Genomic DNA, 21,241 nt, shown 5'->3' with positions numbered 1-21,241 from the left:
TTGCTTTGGGGCTTGATTTATTATTACAACATTTTGTTCTGTTGTCAGAAATTGTGGCCTAAACTTATCATTTATAGAAATCTTTTTTTTTTTTAAAGAAAATAAGGAGCTCAGTCCTGAGCCCTGGATGCTACTGTGGTGCTGTGCATATCCTATGCTCTCTCTGAGCAAAGAAAATATTTTTAAAAAACCAGTTTAAAGGAGCTGAGAACGTAGCAACTGCACTAGAGTCCATAGTCACTGCCCATACCAGGACACCTAGTAGGAATCCTTCCTGGGAGCTACACAGATTGGGGGGGGGGTCTGAATCCCCTCTTGCAAACACATGCCCTTTCAACAGGCTGACACACAAAGAATAAAGCATCGACAACACGACTGTATAACATGAGCACCTCCACAGGTCAGTCAGCTGATGAGATCCCTGTTGAAAAGCCATGGCGTCTCTCATGCAAGGGGTCCAGTCTGTGTGGGGGGGGGATGAATATTAAGAAGCAGCTTAAAGGCAAAGTAAGGGGGTGAGACACACAAGGAAAGCCACAAGAAAACGCACAATAGAATGTTCAGGGGAAGCACCACTGGTATCCCTTCGAAAGCATGTATGTGGGTTATGGTTCAAATCCCGCCAAATGGGAATGTGGGAATAAGGCAAATCTTACCTTTGGGCCATCAACAAGCCAATAAGCAGCAACATAGAAAGGGTCACTTCTGCTTGGCGATGATCTTCATGGATTTCCTCACTGAGCAGCCAATTCAGCGCAGGAGCAACAGTGTTTCCAGGTGGTGGATTTCACCGCATTTTCCCTGCCCAGTGCCCTATGGCAGCCAAACCGCCCCCCCCATGCCATATTGCTATGCCATTAACAATTTTAAAGAGCAGGAAAACTGGAAGAACCAGGAACTCTTCCCAAGAGAACTGGCGGGAACAGATCCCTTATCTACCAAACACCCCTTCCCCTAGGACTGTGAAGTAATCCATATATTTGCAGAACTGGATGGAGTTCTGAAAGCAAGTCAGATTAATGGGGTTGCCAACAGTCATGTTCCAGCAAGATTCCTGTGTCCTTGAAAGCTGTGGTGACAGACAACAGAATCTCAGCTAGAGTTGTCCCTGTCGGTGCATGCCCATGTTACATGGACAACTGTACTGTCTGTTCAGTAAGATTCAAGTCCAGTAGTATGTTAAAGACCAACGTGATTTTCAGGGTGAAAGCCTTCAAGAGTCAAAGCTCCCTTCATCAAATACCTTTGTCAGATGGCATCTGTTGATGAGACCTTTCACACTTGAAAGCTTATACCCTGAAAATCTTTTTAGTTTTTAAGGTGCTGCTGGACTTGAATCTTGCTGTTCTACTGCAAATCAGCATGGCTATCCATCTGAAACTGCTAAGTCGTTTCTTTGGCCTGTTCTATGGGACTCTGATCCTACAAGGCAAAAGGCATCATGAAGGTTTAGCCAGAAGTTGCAATGGCTGTGGTGGTTGCTAATCATCCGTAAACGTGACTGTTCCCTGTTTCCTCCACGTGCACATGGAGTTACAGTAGCATGACAATGCAGTGATGTTGTCAGCCCATGTCCAGACAGGAGCCTTTTTGCACTGTGCATGTTTACCCTGTTGTTACCCTATCTGGGAGATACTGCTTGCAACTGCTGAGGGAAGAAAAGTTATGGATCCAATAGGTACATGCTGTGCAGAGAGGGAATGGAGGAAGAGCATTACAGCAATGTTTGAGGCAGAAGATCCTCTCTCCACTTATCTTTGAGGGATACATTGCCTAGCATCCCCAGCTGGAGAAGATGAGGGTCCAGGCCAGGAGTTGTGTCCTGAAGTTGGACCTGGGAGGGTTCTGAGCAGAGCAGTATTAAAAATATGCTGTGACAATGTTTGTGCTTGTGCTTGGCTATTTGTGTAAAGTGACTTTTCTTTAGAGTTCCTATCACCACTCTGTCTGTGTGTCCCCCTCCTCCCCCATCTGCTGTGGTTTATATTATATATTGAGATTAACAGCTCTTTATTATAGTAAACATCTTTATTGGAAGCTGGAAGCAGACAGACAACACTCAGGCTCAACAGTATCTAATTTATACTTGCAGAAACCACACCCACTTTTAACAACAACCAATACAAGGTAAGCAGCTAGAATCCTTCATTTGCATGAACTATATACAAAGTAACTACTTGCAGCACAGTGATTGGACTATAAGGCAACAGTTATGATTGGCCGTTACGGGCACAGAAGACAAATAGTCTTGTAGGCCTCAGGAGCCTTCGTTCCTACTCAAGCAATACATAACACCCCTCCCCCCTAAGTTTGGGCTACTCCATTGCAAACGAAGTCGCTAAGGTATGCTGGGGGATGGCGAGCCCGCTGAGACCTACGTAAACCCTTCTGATATAGATGGTCCTCTGATGGGTGGTTCCGCGTTGACAACAGCCTCTGCCCTGCTAGGAGAAGTGGAGGAGGTTCCTGGACTCGGCTGAGGTTCTGGACAGCTTGGTGCCGCTGGACAATCTCCACTCTGCTCGGTTGCCACTGCCAATTCAGCCCTTGTGTCAGTGGTGCAGGGTGAATAGTCTTTGTCCTGTCCCTGTGCCTGCACCAGCCAGCGCTGCCATAGCTAATCAGTGTGTCTCCGGAGTGTTCTGCTGGTGGCTTCGGCCACCTCGTAGGATATCGGCCCAGTTGCCCTGAGCACTGAAGCCAGAACCCAGATCGGCCCTTCCTCGTAGTTTCTGGCGTGAACGAAGTCGCCCTGCTGGAACCTCCTGGGCATCCCCGAAACCTCCAGCTCCCTCCGGGCGTCCGGATCTAAGTCCGGGTGGAGCTGATTCAGCAGGGTTGTTATCCCGTCGCCCCATCAAGAGCTCCGCTGGGCTCCATCCCGTGTGGAGTGTGGTGTGATGTGCTGCCGCAATAAGTAGTTGGCCAACTGCTGGCTCAAATCCCCCTGGCTTAATCTGCAGAGTGAGTCTTTAGTGGCCCTCACCATTCTTTCGGCCTGTCCATTCGTTGATGGGTGGAATGGCGCTGAAGTGATGTGTCGGATGGCATTGTTCTCGAGGAATCTCTGGAATCTCTGGGAAGTAAATTGTGCACCATTGTCTAAGACTGTGGCATCTGGCAGGCCATGGGTCGCAAACAGACGCTTTAGTGAGCGGATGACCACCGCGGACATCATGGTCGATATGGGGGTTACTTCCAGTCACTTCGAAAAGGAGTCCACTATGATGAGAAAAACTTGCCCCTGAAAAGGCCCAGCAAAGTCAATGTGGAGCCATGACCACAGTGTACGCGTTGTCTCCCATGGGTGTACTGGAGCCTGTGGCATGTTAGGGTGAGACTCCTGACAGGGCTGACAGGTCCGGACCCATCTTTCTACAGCGTGTTCCATCCCTGGACACCACACGTAGCTGCGGGCCAGAACCTTCATCTTGACAATCCCCAGGTGTCCCACATGAAGTGCCTCCAGCACGCGCTGATGCAGCCTGGACAGAACGACGACTCTGTTCCCCCAGAGCAGGCATCCCTCGTGGACTGATAACTCGTGCTGGCGGGAGCTGAAGGGCTGGAACTCGGTGTCCGGCTGGCTGGTAGGCCACTCCCTTCACACCCGGTTGAGAACCCGAGAGAGCATGGGGTCCTTAGCAGAGTGGGCTGCGATGTCTGCCACACGGAGAGGTGGTTGGGGCAGGTCTTCCAGCTGCATGACCTCATGAGCAGGAGCGGGGTCTGCGGTTGGGCCCTGCAGTGGCAGGTGACTGAGGGCATTGGCATGTTGCAAGGCTTTGCCCAGACAATAGAAAAGTTCATAATCATAAGTGGGCAGGAAAACAGGCTAATGCAGCATTCTCAGGAACATGACCAGCGGTGTCTGTCGGTCTGGTGCAAAAAGACCTAGGAGAGGCTTGTGATCTGTGGTGATCTCGAAGTGCTGTCTGTAGACATTAGTCGTGGAACTTCTTGACACCAGCGACCAGAACAAGAGTCTCTTTGTTGATCTGAGCATAGTTCCATTCAGCATGTGATAAGGTTCTGGAAAAGTAAGTGATCGGGGCCTCCCGCCTCTCAGGCATTCGATGGCTCAGAACTGCGCCGATTCCGTAAGGAATCGCAGGAGAGCACAAGTGGCTTGAGTTCATCATAATGGGTGAGCAGGCTGTCTGGCAAAAGGAGCTCCTTAACTGCGGACGTGCCTGGTCATGCTTCCGACCCCAGAACCAGGGCGCTTTCTTCTCAAGTAATACATAACAGTTTATACATCATTTAGGAGAACTCTGATTGGCTGTAGGCTTCTTTGGTATCCTAACCTGTACCACGGTTGTGTAGGTGTGATGAGAGGGAGTGTATTTGGGCGGCGTGGGGGGGGGAGGGAGAGATGCAATTCATAAATAAATAAGATGGAAGTGATGGCTCCTGGAAGAAATGGAATGAGAAAAATCTCTTACATAGCTGGGTATAAAATCTCATTGCTCTGGTGGACAGTTTTGCAAGTCAGTTTCAGTGTTAATTCTCTCCTTGAAGAGAATGGAGGTATGATTTATATGACAATTCATTAATCGTTTCTCTTTCCTGTGATAACTTGCAGGTGTCTAGATCGTCACTATATCTCATAGTGGCAGGTCTCCATGCCAGTCACAAAGGCAGCAAAAACAAAGTACCCAGAAACGAGGAAGGGGTTTCTTCATACATGGAGAACTTTATAGGTATGAAAAAATATTACTTTGTAAAGTAATCTAAGAAAAAGAAAAACATTCCAAATGAGACTAATGAGAACTGAATGTGCTCTGGGGGCACAGAATGTTGAGGGCAAGTGAGAGTCACATAAAGGGGGTGAGGTGGAGGATGGAATTTATTTATTTATGTCATTTACAGTCCGCCTTTCTCACTGAGACTCAGTGCAGATTACATAGTGTGAGATTAGTACAATCAGTATGAAGGACATTTCCATACAGTGTCAAGGACATTTCCATAAACAATGTCATAGGATTTTACAAAGATATAGCACAAGGATCCAATACAAAGTTGACATTAGATAACATGAAGCACAGGTAGCATATAGGAATACATATTCAAAACAACAAAAAATATGCAAGGCAACAGAGTGGTGAAGTCTATGGTCCCTCCCAAACTCATTAGCGAAGCATCCCTACAATACTTCCCTCCTATCTGAGTAAAAAGCCTTTTTGAATAATTTGGTTTTGCATTGTTTGCGGAAAGCCAGGAGAGTAGGAGCTCTCCTGACCTCCTCAGGTAGACCATTCCATGGGGTAGGGGCCACCACAGAGAAAGCCCGTGTATGGGCTGCTGTTGATTACGCCCATGTGCAGGCCGGCACTTGCAAGAGACCCTGTTCAGATGAGTGAAGCTGCCATGGAGGGACATAGGGAGGGAGGCGGTCCCGTAGGTATGCTGGGCCAAGGCCATGAAGAGCTTTGTATGTACAATAATAACCAGTACTGTAGCACAATATTTGTTATTGAGCTGCTGTAGCACAGTGGTTAAGTGGTTTGGCTGTGAACCAACACTTTACTGGTTTGAATCCCACTGCTGCCGTGAGCTCAGTAGGTGGCTTTGGTGTTGCCAAGTAGGCCCCCTCCCCTGCTTTAAGGCCTGCCATGAACTGTGTTAAAGTTTCCTGCGTTACTGTTTCACTGCTGCACAAAGATTGCTTTGCACGTGTGTGCTCTGATACACGTGTCAGTTTCCTGCCTGCGTGTCAATTACCCTGCTGCTGTAATAGACTGTGTAGTTTACTGACTCCATGTTTGGATAACTGCACCAAGGACTCTCTTTCTGGGCAGCCCTGCCCTGACCTGTATCTGGAATTCCCAGTGTGTGTTTGGACTCTGTTACAAGTGTGCCCCGTGCCTGCATTGCCATCTGCCACGGACCGTGCCTGCTCCCCGCTTTGGACTGTGTTTTAAAGTGTTGTTCCCCCTGCCTCCATGGAAGCCTGCCTCATATGGGCCCAAGCCGCTGTTAGCAGCCGGGCGCCTGCCGGGGAAACCTCCAGCGAGCCTGGCTAGGCGCTCCCTGGTCAGTTCCCGCCTGGAGCCTCCCGCGGGCCGGTCGCCGAGCTTGCCCTCGCTACCGGGCAGCCTGCTAACCAGCCCCTGCTATGCCCAGCCGGCATCCATGTTCCTAGGCAGCCAGAAGACCCTGGGAAGAAGACTGCTTTGGGAAGCCATTTCGGCGAAGCGGGCACACCACGTCCGCAGCGAGAGCCCCTCGCCCCGCTCTGCATATCTTAGGAGCCGCCCCGGAGAAGAACTAAGTGCCGACCATCCCAAGCACTTAGAGAATGCATCTCAAAGAAACCTCCGCATTCCAGAGCTGATGACATCAGGACAAGCCCTGTCCGCTGGAACATCCTTTCAGCCCACTCGGATTTCCCCCTCCCTCTTTTGTCCCCTCTTCCTGAGGTGTCACTTATCACAATCTGATTACCAAAGTGGCCCATCCAAGCCATTCAGTAGCCCATTAGACCCTTTGTTTTAATCTGTGAGAACCACCAAGTACAGCACCAGCCCCAGGGTACGTTTTGGGGTATTTAAGCCGGCCTCTCAGACCGCATGGCGCGCGTGCCATCCTATCCAGACTTCCTTGCTGTCCGTCTGTGGTCCCAGTGCTGGCATTGGGCCACCCTCGCTGCTGTGTCTCTGCTTCGCTCCAGGATAAGTGAGTATTCCCCCTATCATCGTTGGGAACCAGCTAATGCCAACGTCTCTGTATTTCCTACTCTGTATTTCTTAGATCTTGTATGTTCTCTTGTATGCTTGTGCAAGTTTAGGCTTACGCCACACTAAATACACGTGTTTGGAACCTATTTGTTGTCTGCCTCTTTTTCACTAGAGTGTCTGGGATCGGGACCTCCGTATACATAGGTTATGATCCGCGCTTAATTTTAAGTTACAGACTGCTATAGCTAATTCCCCATTATAATAAAGAGCAGTTCTGGTAACAGTTTACTGGTGGAGAATGCGGGCATAACCCGGTTCGTGTGAATCCACGTGAGTCGACACGCGTGTCTTCGGCGAACTGACTTAGAGGAAAATTTTCCAGACCTCAGTGTAAGGAGCGCAATTTAGCTCAGGGAATTAAAAGTGTGAGTGTGTGTGGCTCTAGCGAGCATTTCTATCTTGTGGGTTGGCTTTTCCCCCATTTCCTCCTTCAGCCAGCTTTGGACTACTTGCCTTTTGTGGTGCACCGCGAGGCCCTCCAGCCGTTATAACCGGTGTACTGTGGGTGAGGACCTCTGAACTGGTGAAGTTCCTGGCCACCTTCCGGGCCGCCTAAACGCGTCTATGTGGGTGGGATCCCAGAAGTAGGCTCTATAGATATATATACATCCTGAAGCAGCACATATAAAATTCTCTTCCGCCCTCCCCCGTCTCTCCTAAGTCCGTCCAAACCCCGTTCCTGCCAGCACTTAGGCTTCAATCCCCGCTCCGGAGGAAACGTGAAGGGATCGATAGTCCGTTTGTTCAGTCAGTTTAGCTTTGGGAATCTGAAGCCAGGTTCCTGAAGCCCCACGGCAGCCGGCCGCACCGTGCTTAAGAGTTTTAAGGTAGACTCTTGGGCGCCTTTCCGCTTGCGAGTTTTAAGTCAGACTCGTGGGCGCACCCTGCTTGGGAGTTGTTTGAACTCTTGAGCGCTTTTTCCGCTTAGGAGTACTGTAGTTTTACTCCTGGGCACTTTTGCTTGGGGACTTGCAGAGGCAGTCCTTGAGCGCATTTAGTCTTTTGGTCGAGGCTTGGAGACAGTTTAACCGTTTGCCTCTGAGCACGAGGCCTGGGGACATTTTGAGTTTAGTTCTTAGGCAAAGAGCTTGAGAGCATTTTGGCTTCTAAGCAGAGGCTTGGGAGCACTTCAGTTTCTGAGCAGAGGCTTGGGAGCATTTCTGGTTGCCTGAGTATAGGCTTAGGAGACCCCTTAGTTGCAGTTTCTGAGCAGAGGCTTGGGAACACTTTTTGGTTGCCTGAGCATAGGCTTGGGAGACCCCTGAGCTGTGGTTTTCCGAGTATAGGCTTGGGAGACCCCTGAGCTTTGGCTTCTGAGCAGAGGCTTGGGAGCGCTGAACGTTTTGTTCTTGGGCTTAGAGAGCTTGGGAGCACCCTCTGAGCCAGTAAACTTTTCCTGGTCCCGTGGCTTGTAGGCAAGCTTGAAACGGGAATAGGAATTTTCCCCTCTCCCCCCAGAGGAGAAGGATTGAGTGTAGAACCCTTAAAAATACCCTTATAAACCTAAAAGTAGGACCTTTAAATCACCCCTGTTAAAACCCGTGTAGTACCCAGTTAAAAAAAAAAAATCCTTGAGAACCGGAGGGAAGGATAAACCTCCCAAAGGAACACAGAGAGGAAAAAAGTTGTTAAAACCCTTGAGTAGCTTTAAACAAAAGTAAAATGTATCGGGCAAACCCCACCGTGCCCCGCCTGGAGAAGTGGCTAGTGAAGAAGGGAGATTGCCCCTGGGAAGCCGGTTCCTTCAAGGGACCCGACCCGCTCCAGATAGTTAGGAGTGCCTTCCAAGATTTTTGTGACAAGGAGAAACCTAGGTCAAGTAAGAAGGACAGATATGGAGCTTGGGCACTTTTCACCGCCCTACAGGACAGCGTGTCCCTCATTAGTAAGTTGCACACAGCGCAGGAGGAGTTAGAGGAGAGGTCAGAGCGAGAGCAGGACGCCTTGCGTCTAGAAATCCAGACTCTCAGGACTAAGCTAACCGAACAGGAAAAGGAGTACGAGAGAAGAGCAGTTGAGTGGCGCGCTGAACGCGTCAATTTCATATTAGAAAAACAAGGATTAACTACTGCCCTCCAGGACGCCCAGCACAGGGCTGAAGCGGCCACCGCTCGTGCCGATATGGCTGAGCACGCATTAACTGAGGGACAAGAAGAGATTACTAAGCTCACCCATGCCGCCCGGTTCATGGCGGACCACAACCAGTCTAAAACCGCAGCCGCGGACCATTCAGCTTGTAAGAGGGAGCTAGAGGCCCTGAAGCGACACTTGGGGATGCAACAGGCCGTAATTTCCGCCGTGCACCCCTCCGCCCTCTTGGCCCTCCCAGAAGATAGTAAGGATAGCTGGGCATCTCAGTCGCCCCAGCCCGAGGAAGCCCCACAGCCCCTCCACCCAATAGCCACTAAAGAAATAGTATCCATGGACGAGGATGGCAGAAAGACAGACCGGGTCGTTAAGGAAACCCGCAATTGGAGGCCCGACGAGCTCCAAGCCATAGCAGATCGCATGGGACCCCTAAACCGAGACACGGCTATCCAGTGGTTCACCCATGTGACCACCTCCCAGCCCTCCGCTAGTGGTTCCGATGTAGCCCAACTGACCCGCCACTGCGCCAGCCCCGAAATAGTCACAGCCCTTAACGCCTACGTTTCTAATCGAAAGTTAGCCACCCGCAGTCAGTATGGGTCCATCAAAGAATTGTGCGCATTCCTATGGCCCACTAAGAGTTTGAAGGCTCTGTACATTGCAGAGTCTCAAAAACCCGGAGAGGACCCAGAGGCATATTTAGCTAGAAAGCAGCTTCTCGCTGAGCTGGCAGACGAAGTGGACCTAGATGCCAGCGATGTACCCGACTTTGACGAGTTAGAGTTCAGGAGGGCAGTTATAGATGGACTCAACAGCACCACTCGCCTAGCCCTAGCAGGAGTAGAGCCTGGGAGCATCTCATGGGGAGACCTGGAAGCTCGCATCAGGAGCATTGCTGGCCTGTTGCGAGAAACCGGCGCCATCCGCCATGTGAAGTCCCCGGCCTCTCGTAGGAAGGAGAGCGAGCCGATAAGTGCAGTCACTTACGCCAATCATGGCCCCCACTCTCAGTACCGACCGCAGGGACGCAACTCGTACTCGGAGGCAAGGGGAGGAATCCTGAGGGGAAGGAGCAGCAGTTTCAACCGGGGGAGAGGGCCAAGGGACTACCGCCCAGGAGTTTCCTTTGCACCCACCCCGAGTTACGGTTCCTCCTCCCAGCAGGGACCCCACGAGCCCCGATCACAGGATGCGCCCCTAGCCCCTTCTCACTCTCGAGCATCACACCCGTACAACCATCAGGTCTACCCGCCTCCAGATCAGTCTAACGCTTGGGGAGCATCGCAGGGCGACCACGAGGGCTACCGGGACCGTGGCAGCACGCCCCAGTCCAGGGACCCCCTCCGTTGGGAACTGTGGATGCGCCTCAAAAACATTGGAGCGAACATGGAGCTATTCGATGGAAAGCCCACGTCCGTTCTGATGAAGGCGATCATGGAGTGGGAAGACCAGCAGCAGCCCCCAGTACCCCCGTCGGCGCCCCCTTTACCGCCGGACCCTCCCTTCTCGAGTCCCCCGATAGCTGCGGTCCGGGAACGCCCGAGCCCCAACAACCCCTTTAGAGGAAGCGCCGCTTCCACCGACCAGGGTGCAGGATCAGAATAGGGTCGCCCCGAGTCCCAGTCTCCTTCCGTGGGCATAGTTGCCAAACTAAAGCCGGACACATGGGGGAGACCGACAGTAAAGGCAGGGATCGGGACTCCCGGGGAAAAGAAGAAGCCTGCCACCCTCCTCATAGATACCGGAGCTTCGCTTAATATACTCCGGCCCACCTTAGTTACGAAGGGAACTCAGACCTCGACTACCATGCAGCTCGCCGGTTTTGGAGGCGGCATGCAGGAATCCCCGGTCTGGCAGGATATCCCCCTCTCCGTTGGGAACCTGGCCACCCGGATTTCGGCATGCGCAAACCGGGGAGAAGATGATGGACTTTTGGGCATGCCATTTTTCCGTGCCGAGGGACTGACCATTGACCTAGCGAACGGGCTCCTGTGGCGCATCCCGGGAGGCCCAGACTTTGTCAATGCAGTCCATCGATGTGCAGCCCTTAAGGCCCCTCTTCCTCTCGCCCCCATCACAGGAGACCCCTGGGTTCAGGACTTTCCCGAAGTTTGGGTGACAGACAAAGCCGAGTGTGGGATAGTGAAGGGCGCCTGTGTCCTACCGGAACCAGCCACCGATTGTCCTCTCCACCCTGTCACCACCCGCGCACAAGCCCGCAGCCAGGCTCAGGGAATCGCAGGAACACTAGACCTAGCACAACTGCAGATATCTGACCCAGAAGTAGCTGACCTCCTAGCCGCAGGAAGAGATCAGACAGGAAGACTAATGATCCGAGAAGAGGAAGGCATAGTTTGGGCAGTAGATACAGCCGGTGAACGCCACTGGGTAGTGCCATTGGAAGTCAGGGCCGACTTGATTCAGTTTGTCCACGAGCAGGGACACCGAGGCAAGGACCTGACTCTGGAGAGGGTCAAAGAGGTTGGATGGTGGCCTGGCATGCGCACCGAAGTAGCGCAATGGGTAGACAACTGTCTGTCCTGCGCTATGGTCAATGCAGACCCCACCGGACCTAGAGCTCCCCTCCAGCATCAGAGAATTGACGGACCCTGGGCTCGCATCCAGATTGATTTTATCGGCCCCCTTCCCCCCACTCCTCGCGGCAATCGCTATTGTCTCACTGTCATAGATCCCTTTAGCAAATGGGTCGAAGCGTTTCCCTGTAAGCGCAACAATGCAGCCACCACCGCCAAACTACTGTTTAATAATGTTTTTTCAAGATGGGGCATTGTGAGAGTCATGGACTCTGATTTAGGCTCACATTTTATCGGAGAAGTAACCCAGGAACTTTGCAAGGCGTTAGGCATCCAACAACGCTTTCACATAGCCGGCCATCCCCAGGCTTCCGGCGCCATAGAAAGAACCAACCGGACCCTCAAGGAGGCTCTCCGCAAGATGGTTCGCTCCTCCGGGAGAGACTGGGATGAAAAACTCCCCATAATTCTAATGGCCATCAGAGGCACCACCGCAGTTCACGGGCTCACACCCCATATGGTAATGACAGGGCGAAGGATGCAGCTCCCGGAAGCCTTCTGGCTAGATACGCAGCTCCCTTCTGATATGCAGCCCGTAGTGATTAATGACGCTTGGGTCCAGGACCTGCTCTCATCCATACACGCCGTCCACATGCAAGTGGCCCAGAAGATGGGCGCAGCCCAGAAAGATATGGACCGCAAATTAGGATGGGTCAGGAACCCAAGGCAGTGGGAGGAAGGACAGCTCGTTCTGTACAGGAAGTTTTCGCAAAAGGCGCATTCACTAGCAGCCAAATGGCAAGGCCCAGTCTCCATCACGAAAAGAGTCTCCCCAGCCGTCTATCAGGTAGCTATCCAGAGGAAGACAGGAGGCACTTGGCTAAAATACTTTCATGCCTCTCAATTAAAGGAATGGAAAGGGAAGCCGCTCCAAACCGCCCCTCCTGTGTATGACCCTGGGGGAGCCGCCACCAGCCCAGCCCCCCTCTGCCCAGTGATTCGCCAGATATCCCTTCACCCTGGGCCAGAGATACCCTGTGTCCCCTTAGACCAGACCTTTGTAGCCTTAGTATAAAAGAAACAGTAGAATATGTAGATGTAGGTGTGAATGTCAAAAGTTTTCCCAGTTCTATTCTTTAACTTCATTAGGCGGGCCCCACAGTTGGGACCCTTGGGGAAGACACGGCAACCAAAGCCAAATAGGACCACCACCGAGAGTGATTCTTAATTGGATTTTTAAGCCGCATGTTTGGAAAAAAATTGCACAGGCAAAAGAGATTTGCTGTGTGTGAAAGTGTTTGGAGAGGCTTTAGCCCAAAAGTGAATGCATTTCCAATATTGGAGACACACCAATAAAGGTGATCTCTGTATTTGAAAACATTTCACCCGCCGTGCTGGTGAAGATCCCGCATCTACGTAGATTCGGGGTCTCACCTGCCAGACCCACGCTTTCGCATGATGGTCGGCTTTGGCTTTGAGGGCCGTGCCTCCCCTGGAAAAGAACCCCCAGATAGCCCAACATCCCTCTTTTACTAACGTTCATATTCGTCATGGTGAGTTGCTATACGGCGCCACCAGTTAGTACGCTTTAGTGCAAAGGTAAAAGACCCGCCAGTATTTTGCAAATATGTTACCCCTGGAATAAGTTATTGAGGTGCGTTCGCTACGCACAAGGGGCAGCGTGCCTCATTTACATAGCCAGGATCCCCCGCGCCAAGATGACCCCCGAACAACCCAGACCCAGTGGCGCCGGCAGATCTCGGCCGCCTCCGCCGCTTCTCGATAAACGCTGCCGAGCACCTTCGGCTCCACTTCAGCCCTTTCCGCCAGCAGCCGCTCACCCCACGTACTGAAATCTTTTCCCTTGCCCGTACCGTATAAGGGAAAAGAAGGGGGGGAGACATATTGAAGTTATAGTGAAGCCCTGCCAGGCCTTCCAAGTGAGGGCAACCCAAAAGTACCCCAGACCCGGGAGCTTCTGCTCTGTGTATTTTTCTTTTTGCGCTCAGTGCATTTTTTTCTTTTGCTCAGTGCATTTCTCTTTTTGCCCGGTGTACCTTTTTTTTTTAAACCAGAAAACGGGGCCTCCCGAGGGAGCCCCTCCAAAAATTGGTTGTCCTGCAAATATATGACGAAGGCCTATTTTTGAAAATTAAAGTGAGGGCCCCCGTCTGCAGCAACCCTTATAGTTAATGGAAACCGCTCTCTAGTTTTTTTTCGTTTTAAAGCAGCAAGGCCAGGCCGAGCCGAACCGATAGCTCTCAGCCCGCAAAATAAAAGCAGCCCGCCACCGAGCAAGGGGCACCTGAAGGCCACATAGTCTAGGCACCCAGGGACCCCTGGGGCGAGTTTGCATAATCCCGCCTAACGCACAGCCGACCCTTGCCCGACGCAAAGACGTTTCCCCTCTGAAATATACATGCTTGAGAAAGAAACCTTCGCACAGGAGTTCCCCAGAGCAACAAGCTGGAAGGCTCGCTTAGTGCCCTGGGACTTCTCGTTCGAACCCCGCTTAACATACAGTGCTGGCAGAAATACGCCCTCCTTTTTCCCTGCTTTACTTCATTTATTTTGCTGCAACAAACTCAGGGAACCTGTACTTATATCCGCAGGTCTCCCCAGGATATTTTCACTACAGAAAGGAAAAGAAGGCCAGGAGATGAGGCACCTGGCTACTCTGTGTTTGCTCGTGCTGGCAGGCACCCTAATAGAGGGACGCCCGTCTAAATTAATGCCCTACCCCCACTGGAGATGTATCAATACACTAGCAGGGAATGAAATGATGGTCTGCAAGGTTGTGCAGCAGAGCAATATGACCACCCCTATGGAGCGCACAAACTTCCGCAGTTGTGAAGAGCAGTGGATCCGACCCCCAGAGCTTGTTATTTTATGTGTAGGAGTGAAAACCATGTCCCAAGAGCTAGTGTGCTATTCACCTACTGACACAGTTTCACCACTTGCTCCGATTCCATGTATGTTTCTTCCCCGCATCAGGCCAGCCCCCACCGCAGTCCCGGTGGTAGACAAATATACCACCCCTGCCAACTTCGAAACCTCGCCATTTGTCACTGAGGCTCTCGGACCATACTGTGAAGTTATTTTAGTGTCGGCCGCAGTATGGAAGGCAGGAGACCCCTTTAGAATGACCATCCTACTAGGCACTACTACCACTGAATCTGCATCAGTCACTATCACGCCCCCTTCAGGCGCAGCTCTCTCCTTTGCTATAGAGCGCTGGGAGAACCTGACCTGGATTGTAAAAGAGGAAGACCTAGCCAAACACGGCCCACCCGATTGGATACTGGTTCAACAGACGCCCGAATGCCAAACCAAGCCCCTAGTAGAGAAATTTCACCGGCTTGGGCTGCTCTTTGTAAATTTGACTCATGAACCAGGCAATTATTCCCTGCTGATCCGGACCCAGGAGACCCACACCATCCAAATTGACCCTTTGATTGTTAGCAATGAACAATTAAGCCAAGGCGGCACGCATATAGTGGGCTCCCATGTTTTGAAAACTGACATTCGAGAGAGAGTTCTAGTCCGCCCGCAAATGTCTTTAAAAGAGATCCGCATAGACTTAGCTGAACTAAATATAACCCAGAGGCTGCCGCAGTGCGCTCCCTATCTGGAGGCCGGTAGCAAGGGTTGGAATGCATGGCTACAACTGTGGATCGATCCCTCTCCCTCTCTCTCGCGTGCCAGACGAAGCATCACCGACTGGACTGCTCCTGCAGCCGGAGGCTTAGCAATCATGGATTCGGTCAATATTGAGACTCTCGCTAATAAGTTTGCCCATGTCACGACTAGCATCTCCGACTTAGGTAAACCGGTGGTGCAGTCCCTAAATTCCGTTTCAAATGGGCAACACGAGATCAGCTCCATTTTAGTTAACTGGGAGAGTCAAATTGAAAGAGATTTTTCTCTGCTGCTCAAGGGAACACAGTCTTTGGAACGCAACATGTCAATAGCCATGGCATGTATGCAAGCCCAACAATTAAATCAGGCTGTGGCCATGGGGCTAATTCGGCAAGCCACGGACGGGCACTTGCCCCTGGAAATTAAAAGATTGATTACGCCCAAATTGTCACCCATAGAACTGGAGCTTGAATCCTGGTGGTCTCTCGTAAATTCCTCATTCTCACCGACCACCCAGGAGCTTAAACTATTTTTATTAACGGCCAGTGCGCACGAGTCATTCCATGTGTATCCAGTCGTGCCTCTGGGACTCCAAGTCAGCGACACCGAAGTCCTCTACGCCCGCCACCCCGACCATTGGGCCCGCTTCACCCCGACCGGATGGCAGCTCGTCAGCCTCCAAGGGTGCCAGCATCGAGACCAGACCGGCTTCATTTGCCAGGACCAAGCCTTTGCACCGCATCACCCCTGTGTAGCCCCGCAAGTCGACGCCCTCAACGAGTGCTCTTTCGAGGTCGCCCGGGAGAACAGCTCCGCTGTCGTCTACCTTGGGAAAGGATGTGCCTGCGTGCGAACGGCCTGCGACTTCGTGATCCTGAACTCGTTCCAGCTCAAGCCCGTGATCCCGGGAGTCAACCGCTGCTTCTGCAACCTGTCTTCAGTGGCAGCCTGCGACTTCACCTACACGGTACCGGTCTGGACCCAAGAAGAGATCCTGGTGGCACCCTCCATCTATCGCTATGTGAAGCCAGTCTCCCTCGGCATCGGTCTGGAGCTAATCCACGAGCTCCTGGCCCACCCCCAGCTCCACCGCACCCTCCAGAGCATCCAGAGGGACGGGGACACTGCTGCTTTGATTGTGTCCCACAACGGCAATGAAATTTTGGACCTTGCCCAGCGGATCAAGACCACCGGTGAGCACTCGTGGTGGGAAACCCTCTTTGGCTGGAGCCCCACTGCCACTGGAATTTACAATTTGGCTTTGCACCCAATCATCGTTATTTTGGCCTTTCAAGTTTTGTTGTGCACCTCACTACTTTATTTGGGCTGTTGGAGCCGCCGACAGCTCCAGCAACTCCAACTGTCCTACCGTTTGGATCATTACAATCCCGACCTCCTTCTGCCTTAATGGTTGTTCTTGGCGCCCCATTTGTTTTATTTATCCCTTGCTTGTTTCATCAGTTATGAACTATGCCTGTGTTGTTATGATCATGTGTACTGATCCTGAACCGGCCCCATGGACGCTTTGCTGCTGGACACCGCTCCGAGGCCCTCTTGTGGACTAGGGGGGGACATATTTCCCTGCCTCCCAGCCCACGGCCCGCCTACAAACGACTGCCAGCGGCACTACCTCCATGAGGACTAGAACTGTGTGCCCAAAGCCCTTCTCGCCGCCTGCCGACCCTGCTCTGCGGATTGACGCAGACAGCAAGGGGGGGTGGAAGTGTGTTTTTGAACACATGGACGAAGTTTGCTTGTTCCTGTATATATGCAACCCAGTCCAGCAGCTGTACTGCGGACTGAGCCGTCTGTGATCTTTATAGCTCTATTGTTTTATGAATTTCTTTGCATTACTTTCATGAATTTTACTCCCATGAATTTAGCCCCGAACTAGTCCCTCCATCTACTGCAAGTGCGCCCATGATCTCCCCATGAACTGGGACCCCTTTTTATCACCCCCTATTAACTTTATCCCTATGAATTTGATTTTAACCTTTTGAATTGCCTTTTAACCTGACTCCCTCCACCGAGGTAATTCTAGCCTATTTATCATTTTATGAATTTGGTTTTAACTGAGACCCCTCCGGAATGGTCTCTTTTAAAGGTTATTTAAGTACTGATTTTAAACTCTATGAATTTGGTTTTAATCTGGCCGCATGAGTTAGCCTTTTAATTGCGAAGTTTATTTTTCTGTCCCCTATGAGCCCTTCCGCCGCTTACCCCTCATGAATTGTTTCCCCGCACTTGCTTTTACTATTGCTGCTTTTATCTATGAAATTGGTTTTAACTTCCTGAATTATTGTTTTAATCCTATATATGTATTTATGGTTTTAATCACCTATGAATTGTTCCACCCTTGATGAATTGGTCTATGCCTTGCTTGCACATTTCACTTTTATCCTGTATGAATTATCACCTATCTATGAAATGCTTGTACTTTTATGAATTACCTTCGCCTTTTAATCCTGTATTCATGAATTGGCTCATGAATCGCCTTTGCTTTCAACCTTATACCCATGAATTTGCCGCTGCATATGAATTACTCATTGCTATGAATTGCTCATTACTGCTTATGTAACTATGAATTGCTATTGCTTATAAATTATTGCTATTTATTCTGACGATTGCACTTAGCACACCCCCTGGTGTGAACCCAGAGACCTTCAGCCCATTGGCTGATCTAAATTGCACTTATTCGGTTAGGTGGTTCTCCAAACTAAATTTTTGAGTGACGCCTCCTCCCCCTTCCCTTCCCACTCCTTCTTCGCTCGAAGCTCAACCACCGGACATTGCCGACCACCTCGCCTTTGAAGTCAAGTTCGGAGACCCGCGCGCCTGACGTCACGGGGTCTCCGAGGGGGGGAATTGTTGCCAAGTAGGCCCCCTCCCCTGCTTTAAGGCCTGCCATGAACTGTGTTAAAGTTTCCTGTGTTACTGTTTCACTGCTGCACAAAGATTGCTTTGCACGTGTGTGCTCTGATACACGTGTCAGTTTCCTGCCTGCGTGTCAATTACCCTGCTGCTGTAATAGACTGTGTAGTTTACTGACTCCATGTTTGGATAACTGCACCAAGGACTCTCTTTCTGGGCAGCCCTGCCCTGCCCTGTATCTGGAATTCCCAGTGTGTGTTTGGACTCTGTTACAAGTGTGCCCCGTGCCTGCATTGCCATCTGCCACGGACCGTGCCTGCTCCCCGCTTTGGACTGTGTTTTAAAGTGTTGTTCCCCCTGCCTCCATGGAAGCCTGCCTCATATGGGCCCAAGCCGCTGTTAGCAGCCGGGCGCCTGCCGGGGAAACCTCCAGCGAGCCTGGCTAGGCGCTCCCTGGTCAGTTCCCGCCTGGAGCCTCCCGCGGGCCGGTCGCCGAGCTTGCCCTCGCTACCGGGCAGCCTGCTAACCAGCCCCTGCTATGCCCAGCCAGCATCCATGTTCCTAGGCAGCCAGAAGACCCTGGGAAGAAGACTGCTTTGGGAAGCCATTTCGGCGAAGCGGGCACACCACGTCCGCAGCGAGAGCCCCTCGCCCTGCTCTGCATATCTTAGGAGCCGCCCCGGAGAAGAACTAAGTGCCGACCATCCCAAGCACTTAGAGAATGCATCTCAAAGAAACCTCCGCATTCCAGAGCTGATGACATCAGGACAAGCCCTGTCCGCTGGAACATCCTTTCAGCCCACTCGGATTTCCCCCTCCCTCTTTTGTCCCCTCTTCCTGAGGTGTCACTTATCACAATCTGATTACCAAAGTGGCCCATCCAAGCCATTCAGTAGCCCATTAGACCCTTTGTTTTAATCTGTGAGAACCACCAAGTACAGCACCAGCCCCAGGGTACGTTTTGGGGTATTTAAGCCGGCCTCTCAGACCGCATGGCGCGCGTGCCATCCTATCCAGACTTCCTTGCTGTCCGTCTGTGGTCCCAGTGCTGGCATTGGGCCACCCTCGCTGCTGTGTCTCTGCTTCGCTCCAGGATAAGTGAGTATTCCCCCTATCATCGTTGGGAACCAGCTAATGCCAACGTCTCTGTATTTCCTACTCTGTATTTCTTAGATCTTGTATGTTCTCTTGTATGCTTGTGCAAGTTTAGGCTTACGCCACACTAAATACACGTGTTTGGAACCTATTTGTTGTCTGCCTCTTTTTCACTAGAGTGTCTGGGATCGGGACCTCCGTATACATAGGTTATGATCCGCGCTTAATTTTAAGTTACAGACTGCTATAGCTAATTCCCCATTATAATAAAGAGCAGTTCTGGTAACATTGGGTAAGCCACTCCTCTCAGCCCCAGCTCCACAGCTGCATTGTGGGGATAATAATAACACTAACTTGTTCACTGCTCTGAGTGAGGCACCGATCTGTCTAGAAGAGCAGTATAGAAGTGCAGTTATCATTATCATTATCATCATTATTATTCAAATTACATGCAACACAATCAATAATAAATAAAGATCATATGTTATCATTGATTGGCCTTGTTGAGCTGATACAAGTTTCCGCCAGAGACCTAAGTATCAGCCAAGTATAGGTGCAATATGTACGCTGTCCCAAGTAACGCCGTCTTTTGCAGTTCTGTAGGTGTTATATCAGAAAGCTGCAGTTTTTCCATATAAGTCCCGAAATATTTTTCGAAGTCGTTCCCAGCGCCCTGATGACCATGGGGACTGTTGCATTCTTCTTCCATAGCTGGGTGATTTATTATTGTTATTGTTGTTGTTGTTACCTTGAATTGAGCATGGTAACTGATAGGTAGCCAATGGAGTGACTGTAGGATGGGAGTGATGTTCAAGCTCCTGCTTGCTCCTGATAATAGTCGAAGCACAGCATTTTGCACCAATTGGAACCTCCTTGTTAACTTCGATGGGAGACCAGTGTATAATGTATTACAGTAGTCAAGTTTTGATGTTACCATAGCATGGATCCCGGTGGCCAGGTCGGCTGTGTCGAGATAAGAAGCCATCTTCCAGGCTAAAGTGAGATTGTAGTAAGTATTTTTGAGGCTACCTTAACTTGTTTTTCTAGTAGTAGTGCTGGATCCAGTATAGCCCCATGGCTCTTAACCGAGTCTGCAAGGGTCAGACAAATCCATTGAAAGTGGTGAGTACAATGTCTTTCAAGAGCTCTGCCTTCTCAACAAGCATCACTTCAGTCTTGTCTGGGTTCAATTTCAATTTGTTATTTCTCAGCCATTTTACCATGGCTGTCGGGCAGCAATCTAAGATTTCTACTGCATCCTGTGGGGACCTGGATAGCGAGATATAGAGTTGGGTGTCATCTGCATATTGAGTTGGGTGTCATCTGCATATTGATGACATTCCTACAGGTTTTACATAGAGGTTGAATAACATGGGAGATAAGATTGCGCCCTGTGGAACTCCACAAAATAGCTCCCATTCTGCAGATAGCTGATCTCTGACGGCAACCCTTTGAGACCATTCCATGAGAAACGATTTAAACCCGTCCAAGGCACATCCTTTGATGCCCACTTCTGTTTCTAAACACCTCAACAGGATGGCATGGTCTACTGTGTCAAAGGCTGCAGAGAGATCCAGGAGAAGCAATAAGGAGGCATGACCTTTGTCTATATTCAGACGAAGATCATCCACTAATGCTACTAGAGCTGTCTCTGTCCCATGCCCTGGTCTGAATCCAGACTGGAAAGGGTCTAGAGGGCCAGAGTTTTCTAAGAAGGTCTGGAGTTGGTCAGCTACTGCTCTCTCAATCACTTTGCCCAGAAAGGGCAGATTAGAGACTGGGCAATAATTGGCCACTTCAGTTTTGTTTAGGGATGGTTTTTTAATTAGTGAACAGATAACTGCCTGTTTCAGTGGCCGGGGGATGGAGCCCTGAGTTAGCGATTGATTTACAATAGATCTCAGTGATTCATGTATATGAGCTTTACTTGATTTTAACAGCCAAGATGGGCAAGGTTCGAGCGCACAAGTAGTGGCTTTCATAGATCCCAGGATCCTGTTAAGGTCTGTCCTTGTAATTAGTTCAAAGCAGTCCAAATGTAGGCCAGATGGTGTATTAAGCATTTCTTCTATCTCGTTCGCATCGCAGCTAGCATCTAGATCAGAGCGTATTCGTGCTATTATATCAGCAAAAAATTTAGCAAAGGCCTCATAGCCAATTGTCTGTTCACGGGACTGTAAAGGTTCAGATTTAGAAGTTAGAAGGTGTCTGGATATCCTGAACAATTGAGATGGTCGTGAACTAGCCGACGCAATGGTTGCTGAGAAGTAACGT

General features: G+C 50.6%; 1 pseudogene; it reads right to left on the bottom strand.

The window, feature by feature from the left end:
• Nucleotides 1–2,621: 2,621 nt before the first annotated feature.
• On the bottom strand, nucleotides 2,622–3,391 carry LOC129345691 (uncharacterized protein K02A2.6-like; annotated as a pseudogene).
• Between the last annotated feature and the right edge of the window lie 17,850 nt (nucleotides 3,392–21,241).

This window comes from Eublepharis macularius, chromosome 18 (assembly GCF_028583425.1).
Source record: "Eublepharis macularius isolate TG4126 chromosome 18, MPM_Emac_v1.0, whole genome shotgun sequence".
NCBI classification, from domain to species: domain Eukaryota; kingdom Metazoa; phylum Chordata; class Lepidosauria; order Squamata; family Eublepharidae; genus Eublepharis; species Eublepharis macularius.
This window is presented reverse-complemented; position numbering and strand designations above follow the sequence as displayed.